The sequence below is a fragment of the Boleophthalmus pectinirostris genome, unplaced genomic scaffold, assembly GCF_026225935.1.
Source record: "Boleophthalmus pectinirostris isolate CB_2022bp ecotype Guang Dong unplaced genomic scaffold, ASM2622593v1 HiC_scaffold_21, whole genome shotgun sequence".
In the NCBI taxonomy this organism is placed as follows: Eukaryota; Metazoa; Chordata; class Actinopteri; order Gobiiformes; family Gobiidae; genus Boleophthalmus; species Boleophthalmus pectinirostris.
The window spans coordinates 365,501-374,131 of record NW_026571175.1 but is presented as its reverse complement, the minus strand read 5'-3'; the positions used below and the strand labels follow the sequence as shown (position 1 = coordinate 374,131).

The 8,631-nt window shown below is 40.4% G+C and overlaps 1 pseudogene; it reads right to left on the bottom strand.

Annotated features, from left to right (window-relative positions):
* Positions 1 to 840: 840 nt before the first annotated feature.
* LOC129410185 (5S ribosomal RNA) lies at positions 841 to 957 on the bottom strand (annotated as a pseudogene).
* Positions 958 to 8,631: the final 7,674 nt, after the last annotated feature.

Here is an 8,631-nt window from a genome sequence, read left to right as displayed (position 1 = left end):
CAACCCTACAATCTACTCCCACTTGTCATGATGAGATTTGTATTAAGGAGTGAAGATTGGAGCGTGTTTCTTTTGGGTTTGTTTACTCTTCATACAGTGTGCAGTGTGGCCTCATGATTGTGCCCTGGGGAAGGAGCGCGTCCTTTTTCTGCAGACATGAGCAGCAGAGTCCCAGTGTATGATCTACCTGTGCTCATGCTTGGGTTTTCCTTCTTGAGAAATTGCTTTTAAAATTCTACCTTGTGATGTTATGTGGTAACACAGGAAGTGCTCCACTGTGTTTTTAAACTCTAGACACCTTCACTAGAATCAGACTAACAAACTAGGGCTACTCAAACATGTGAGAATGAAACAAAACACAACTCAAGGTCTGTTTGTGATGAGGAAACTACAATATACCATGGATTAGAAAATAGTTTAGTATGGGCCCTTTAAATGGCTTGCAGTACTAGAATTTTGCTCAATTACAAATACATGTTTAAAAAACTACTAAAAAGTACAATTTAAATGTGAGTTGTCAGCCTGTTTTATATTGTTTTATTTCTGGTTAAGAACTTTGAAATTTGCACTGGGATTGATTGATAGCATTCATATAGCACCTTTCAAGATACCTAAAGTGCTTTACAGTTCATTATTCAGTCACTTCACACTCAGTGGTGGTAAAGTACTACTGTAGCCACAGCTGCCCTGGGGCAGACTGATGGAAGCAAGGCTGCCAATCTGCACCATCGGCCCCTCCGGCCACCACCATCACTCACGCTCACACCACTTTCATACTAGGCAATGTGGGTGAAGTGTCTTGCCTAAGGACACAATGACAGTTTTTTTGCCACTGGCACCCCACTGTGGCACCTGGAATTCCTAGCAGTCTCCCATCCAAATACTACCCAGGCCCAGCCTGCTTAGCTTCTGAGATCTGACAGGATCAGGCTTTTACAAGCCGGTATGGCCGGTATGGATGTAAAAAGACCTTAAGGCAGGGGGGTCAAACATACGGCCCGGGGGCCAGATCTGGCCCTCCAAGACCTTTAATCTGACCCTCAGTTGATTTTCTACAAAAATATTTGAATTATATTTTCTATTAAAACATTGTAAATTTTCTGTGGTGTTCATCACAGCAGCGTCTCCAGCGTCTCTGTACGTGGCCCCTCCCACCAGAGCAGCACAAATGAAGACTTGTCTCTTTCCAAATGCTCTTAAAGGACGATCGTTTTGACTGTTGACCGTGACACCCTCATCAGAAAGATGCCCAACATGAGAAAAGTGGAGCCGAGTGCAGGATTTTACAACAAAAATTGACTTATTCCTGTTTACATACAAGTTCATGTTCAAACATTGTGTTGAAATTGCATTTTTCTTAAAGTTTCAGGTTGTTCATAATATTATAATATTTTGTAAAAGAAAGAGTTCATCAATTAAAAACGATTTCTGTAATAGATTTGTGTTTCTCTGCACAAATATTTGAACTTATTGTTATTTTGGGGGTTTATATGACATGAGTTTTCTGATCCGGACACTTTGGGATCAAAGTCGGTTGGATACGGCCCCCGAAACAAAATGACTCTGACTGTCCCCTCAAAGACAGTCCGGACCCCCACTGATGGGGCCCCTGCACGATCGCAGCTTTACGCCGACTCAGTAAAAAACTATATATATTTGATATTATCAGTCTGCCGAGCTTATTATTTTAATATTTGTGTATAATTTGAATGTATCTGGGGGGATTTCCAAACAGATTTTTAGATTATTATTATTAGTAGTAGTAGTCTTAATATTATTGCTGGCTTGTTTTGATTGACCTGGCTAGAGGATAAACCATTTTTTGTGTATTTTTATTGTAATTAAATGTTTTTTTTTTAAAGTTTATTATTATTATTATTATTATTATTATTAAGATTAAGATTAATAATGACTAATACTATATAAAATCAAATAACAGCTTTCTCTGTAGGAACACATAACTGTTGTAGAGTCACAGTCTGAGCAGCAGTGGCAGCGTTTTGCTGAAGGGGCCCCTAAACACCGCAGTGACGGGGTGTGGGGTCACACATCTGTGGGGTTGGGACATAACATTTGATTTTAATTTAAAGTTAGAGTAATTGGAAGGACAAAATATTAAAACGGGGGTATTAACTGCTAATGTCTAAATGTCTCTGTCTTTATAGTTCTGCCTCCATCACCTTGTTGCCATTGTTGTGGATTTATGCATCTGCGTTTAGGTCTTTGCGTTGCAAAGTAATTCCCTGGCACAATGCTAGGGTGCAAGGATTTTAAAATGTGAGAAAGCGGAGTACTGGAAGTGTATGTAGCTGTGGTGGTAGAGGAGCAATCACATGCCTTACTGTCTGCGTCGCTTTCCCGTGCCGTGTGCATCAGTTCGACATGTAGTTATAAAATTTCAGGTGTGCACGTCAGTGGACAGAGACGCTCTGTGGAGGGTGTGGACAGTCTGCAGCACGACGCAGACGTTTGACGCACGACCATAAATTGAGCTAAACAGATCACTATATTTCCTTTTATTGTTTGGAAAATTCTTTTCACTGTAAACACCTTATTAACATAACATAACATGTTTCACTTCCATTTTTGATGCTCTGACTCTCCCCTCCCTTTGCTCCACAGTAAGTCACTCCCCCTTCAGAGCACTTTAATAGCACAATCATCCCACTAAGTGCAGCCCACTAATGAAACTACTGCATATCACATCAGATTTGTTGCGTTACTGTGCACAGTTTCATGTTTTTGTATATTTATGGAGAATTGTGGTGTGGGAGCATGAGTGGCATAGACTTGTGAGCAGAGCTCATGCTGCTAAACATAAGGAGGGTTTAAATAGGGCCCAGGAGAGATCCCTAGATGACACAAATGTGCATGGGTGACATGCATGGATGATGTCTAAAACCTCCTTAGGCATGTTTTTGATGAGGGAACAGGACAAGCGCCAAATAAGAACGCAGCAAAAGTCTATTTAGCATAATCCCCCTTTAAATATTGCACTAAATCTGGTGTTTTCAAAGAAAAGACACAAAAATGAGGCAAACAAAATCATACCTGAAGGAGCCCTGCAACAAACACAAATGTTCAAATCATGTTCATATTGTCAACATAAAGCTTTTGTCATTTGCAGACTTACAGTAGGAAGAGTAAGCACAACTTTTACTCAAGTAAGAGTAGAGTATTGTATGCTACTAGACATTTCTTTAAAAGGTTACATTTAAATGAAATGTAAATGAGTAAATGTAAATGAGTACTGCCCACCTCTGCTCCAAACAGTCCAAAATGAACTGTTTGGAGCTTCTGACATGTTATAACATTGTTCCCTCATCAAAAACGTGCCTGAAGAGGTTTCTGTGTGTTTGTGTAATTTAGCGATCTCTCCAGAACTCTATTGGAACATCACTCATGTTCCCACATTTCTTCATAAATATACAAAATGATGATACAAAACTGTACACAGCAGCGTGATGCGATGTACATGAATACACTGTTTTGGGTGAAGAGCATTTTCAAAACAGTAAAAGATCATATGGGGATAGTGATTCTTAAATATGTGCATGAGCACCTCCTGAATATCCTGTATTTCACATGTGAACGTACTTGGGTCCGGTCAAGTGGTAATGGAGGGAAACAGGGTCAGATTTTTGACATTCAAATAGTTCTTATTCAGAAACTAGAGGGACTATTGAAATAAGTAAAGTATCAAAATGTAGGAAAGAGTTACACTCCAACAGGGTAAAGTTAAACCTGTGATATTCTTTCAAGTTGTTGACAAAAAATAAAAAAAACTCATGTTGGTAACAGAGGGAATGAAATATGCAGCACTTTTTGGGCAATAAATCCAAACAGTGATAACTCTTGGTTCTCACTTCCATATCCTTAACAAACTGGTTTGAATATTTGCTTCATATAGTTTTCTACCATATGGTACAAGATTAGGTTGAAAAACCTCTTACTTTTTGACTCATGAGATTTTTTATTAAGAAAGGTCATGGTAACGGAGGGAAAAGTAACGGAGGGAAAATTGTGCAAACAAGTAGAAGGTGCATGATTTTACATCATTTGTACTTACTACTAATACTTGAATGAATGGAATAATGAAAGGAAACTATTTCTATAAAATATGTCAGTCCTTCCAAGCAAATTTTTATCATTTTAAATACTTTTTTTTTTTTTTTCAAATCATGTACCTTCATCAACAGTTCAAAGATGGAATAACACAAGATATGAGGAAATACATCCATTTATTTACATGATTTGCAGGTCTTTGAAATTTGGGAAATAATTTTTGTTCCATGTTTCATACATGGTCTGTTTAAAACGTATGTAACTTTAGAACCAAAAATGGTACAGAAAAAAGGTCAACAGTTTCATAAACTAGAGTACATATGTATCTGTTCAATACATTTTTATATCAGATGCATTAACCTGAATTTTTGGCCCTGCTGTTTACTTTTGATTGACCGGGCCCATTTATGATGTGACTGGGCCCCAGGTGACTTTGAACAGAAAAATATGGGCCTCAGGAAACAAGGTTAAAAATCTGTTTAAAGGTCCTACAGACTCTTGTGAGCTTTAAGCCTCTTCTGTCTACATCTCCAAAACTCAAAGTGCGCAGTTCTACCTTGCGATGTCAAGTGAACAGCACCTTTTACCTTTGGTTGAGTAGAGATCAGCAGTTCCAGAGCTGAAATCATCCAAATGATTCGAGTGAAGGTGTGTGGAGTTTAAAAACCCAGTGAAGCACTTCCTGTATTTCTGTCTGAGAGAATAACTGAGCCTAAATCTGCAGGGTTTGTGTGTTAAACACGTGTGAATGGAACAAAACACAACTCAGGAAACAATTAACATTAGAACATCAGAAAATAGAGTAATATTGGCCTGTGTGCAGGGAACACTTGTGTGCCTTGAGGTATGGCCAGATGTGCCTTGGAGAAAAAATGTAATAAATAAAATAAAATAAAACTATCACCAAAGCCAAACAGAAAGACCCAGACACAGGGGCAAGAGAAATATTTCAAATATTTGAAAAAGTGTCATGACTCAAAAGAGGCTGAGAATGTGTGTGTGTATAATGTTGTTATTTTGAGTTCAGTTGTTGTCGGTGCTCTCTCCCTCCTGCTCTCCTCTGCTTTTCCTCCTGAAGCTGGCAGCTGCTGTTGTTTGTCTTATTTACACTACTCCCCACTTCATACAAATGTGTTAAGGTTAAAAAATAAATTTAAAAAAAGCATGAAACACAAAGGCGAGGTTTAGTTAAAGCCTGGATAAAGCAGCATGTACATCAGGAGTGTCCAAACTTTTTTCATAAAGGGCCACATATCTAAACACAAAAGAGGCAGAGGGCCATACACTGGTGCTCAATACAGTGAACAAATGAAATATTTGCATGTTTAACACATTACAATGAGCCATCAGTCTTTATTCATGCTACGATCCTGAAAACCACACACTAAATATTAAATATTAGCTTTTTCAAGGTAGCTTTTCAAAAAACTTGCAGTAAAAAGTAAATTTTTAACTGATGCAAGGTAATTTGTGCCAATTCACCTGGAAGCATGAGGGCCCAGAAAAAATTGTCTGAGGGCTGCATTTGGCCCACGGGCCGTAGTTTGGACATGCCTGATGTACATTCATAGGTGCATTGAGGAGGAGAGCTTTGACCCTTTTTCTTCTCATCACAATCGTTATGGAGACCACCCCTCCTCTCCACCCTTCTATTCACCTCTGCTCTCTTCTCCTATTATATCCCTCATTTCCCCTTCTATTTTCTCCTGCTCCTCCCCTCCTCTGCTCCTCTTCTGTCTCTCCTCTTCTGCCCCTCTCAAATTTTTGCTGTTATAAATCCCTTACTCTTACCCTTTATTTTGGTGTTTTCTCCTGAACAGATAAAAACACAGTTTTCAAAACAACAAGCTGCTCTAGTCATTTCACCACTCAAATTACCTTGACAACAAAGCAACAGTGTTTTAGCATCAGGCTGTGAAAATTAGCAGTTTGGTTATGTCTACGTCTTCACCGCTCTCAGTGACCAGCAGAGGGAGAAGACGGTAACAAAACCAACATGATTATTAAAGAGGAATTGAACAGTCAGACCTCGTTTTTGCTACTAAACCATATATATTGTTCTATATGCTGCTTTCTGATCAAATGTATAAAAATGGGTGTGTCCTGGGTCCAATGGCCACTGCGATTTCAAGTAGTATGTGACATCGCACGTGATTACATGATTACAGCCAGTTGTTGATTACAAACACTTGGCTGTGGGGGCGGAGTCTGAAATGTGGATATCTGTTACACCAATCACACTGTTGTTTATGTCCGGTCTCCAGTGACTGCAGGTGCGCTGTTGTTCGGGGCACACGCGGGTCCCGCAACACTTAAAGGTTGTATGGAGGATTTTTTTGGTTTCAAATTGTCAATGATAGCATTATAGAGATGCAGTAGCCTTGTAATTATGATGACCAAAAAAAGAGAATAAAAATTCATCAACTCTGGACGTGGTGGGGCTAAACATTTGCCAATAGATAACGACACTGTCTCATTATCTGATAGGCTGTCAATCAAACTCCCTATGTTTCTAACGTAACTGACTTGCCTGCGCGCCGCCGTTACGTGGTTTACGTACGTCTGTCACACAGTCCACAGACGCAAGACGCACAGATGCTGTTTACTCCACCAACGCAACAGTTCTTAGCGGCTTGTTTGACCTATATCTTCCTTGCAGTTAACACAAAGTTTGTTGCAATGGCAGACAAGAATCCAGGAGCAGTTAGCCGCAAAAGAAAGTCCGTTTTTGAGGTTGCTGAAAGAAGAAGACAAGGGGAAAAGCAGCGAAGCCAAACTAAGGTGATTCTTGGAGATTCATTCCAGCGATGGCACGACTGAAGCAGACGAAGGATCTAAAGACTGACGCACTGGTCGCCAAATAACTTCTGGACAGGAAACTTCTGCTTATTCTGAAAACGTACTTTATTTCCAAGAGCTAGACAAACGTTTTTCAGGACACGAATGCGACATCCTATGTCTGAAAACGTAATTTTCAATGCAAAGAAAGAGTCCGCTTGCTGCTGCGTGTAGTGGTAATAGCTTCATTCGCACTGAATCTCCGCACACCCCTCTCTGCACCCCTTCCTGCTCCTCTCCCCGCTCCCTGTTTCGCTCTCCTCCCTTCTCATCACTTCTTTTCCGCGCACGAAATGTCTGTTCACCCCCTCCCCCTGCTTCTCACTTCTCCACCTTGCCTAACCAACACTGTAGTTAGTTGTTTACAAGTCATGTGCAGCGATGAGTACTTGTTTTCTAGAAACAAACCTGTTTTTGGCGTAAGGAGGAGGCGGGAGGAGGCATTAGGAGGAGGGAGGAGGCGTTTCTACGTAGGGAGCTGTGGGGGAGGGGGGGTGGTTTCACACATGCGCAACATTTGAAAAGGACAAACAGTCGCTAGATTTCTCCTTCCTTGGAAAATCCTCTGTACAACCTTTAAAAACTTAAGTCAACTGCATCCTGACACATTGACTACAGGTGCGGTCAATCTTTTCCAGACCCCGTAGTGTTCTCTGACGTCAAACTGACAAAATCACATGAGTAAAACAGGAAATCAGACTTGCAGAACTGATATCTGGTGTATTTTCAGAATAAAATATCCCTGCATACTCCTGGTACTTCACAAATGCACTCATCCATTGTAGATAGTCACGGTATCCAAAAGCATGAGAAAGTGATATCCAGAGGCAGGATTAAGTGGGCATAGCGTGAAATGCTGCTGTTGTTTACCAAGTAAGACTTCTTGTAGACGCTATTTCCACAAACACGTTGCCTCGAGAGCGCTGTTTCCACATTCAACAGATCGTAGTCAGTGGGGCAAAACCGCTCCGCACTGGCAGTCAGTGTACATCAGGGGTTATACCTCCAGATCCTTACCTTATTAAAGTCCCTGTGATGGCAACGTTATGTATATTTTTGTCATGATACAAGTTCCAAACATGACTTTTTTTTATTTTTATTGATCCCTGCCCAAATTAGTGTCTAGTTTCAATACTAGTTTTAGTATCTGATTTTCTATACCTTTTCCACCCTACCCCAGAAGTGCAGAAAAGTCACCACTGCCTCATTTGGTTCATCTGTCTGTCTGTTATTGACTCTCACTGTTTGATTTTCTAACTTTCTGTTGGTTAAATCAACCACTGTGTGCAGCTCTGTGAGGCACTGCTGTTGTGTCAGGTTCTGCAAAAATAAACTGAATTACATTTGAAAGATTACAGAAGGTTTAGAAGTTCATCTTTTTGTGTTTTGTTTTATTATTGATTATTGATTTGTTTTAATATTAAAGAGGTTACAATCCAGATTCAAGTGTTCTCAAAAACAAGCCTTGAGACATGTCCATATTTTGCCGGAGGTCCTGTGGTGTGCAGCTGAAACACGCTCCGCTGCTGTAGTGCTTTGCTTTGGTCGTGGTGATGAATGGAGCTGGACTCATGTGTGTGGCTCTTGGCTGCAGAGCTTTGGGCATGTGCTGAGTGAATACCTGCTCTGGTGAATCAAAGACCACAAAACAGAGAGGGCCAACAGACAGTGTCTCTGCTTTATGCACTCCCCTGTGCTGTCTCCCACACTTTGGTCACCTGATCCTGG